This window comes from Arachis ipaensis, chromosome B02, assembly GCF_000816755.2.
Source record: "Arachis ipaensis cultivar K30076 chromosome B02, Araip1.1, whole genome shotgun sequence".
Classification (NCBI taxonomy): Eukaryota; Viridiplantae; Streptophyta; class Magnoliopsida; order Fabales; family Fabaceae; genus Arachis; species Arachis ipaensis.
The window spans coordinates 85713927-85714238 of NC_029786.2; positions in this window are offsets into that span (position 1 = coordinate 85713927).

A 312-nucleotide genomic window follows, 5' to 3' on the forward strand; every position below is an offset into this window, starting at 1 on the left:
ACCAAGTTGGGTTGGTTCAGTAATTAGTTCACTAACCTACTTAAATAAATCTCGGAGAATCGAATCCCGTCTTGTACATACAACAACCCATTGGTTAGCAGCAAATTGTTAAATGAAATTAGTCTTTACCTGTCGAATTGGAGGATACCGTAAAAAATAAATATATTGTTATAGCTAGGATTTTTCACTTTATCATGATACCATTTTTTTTCAAAAGGCATAAGTTGATGCGAAAAGATTTTTTTTGTTGACATAATACAAGAAAATAATATCAATAATTATATATCTAATATTCTCTTTTAATTAAGAGTT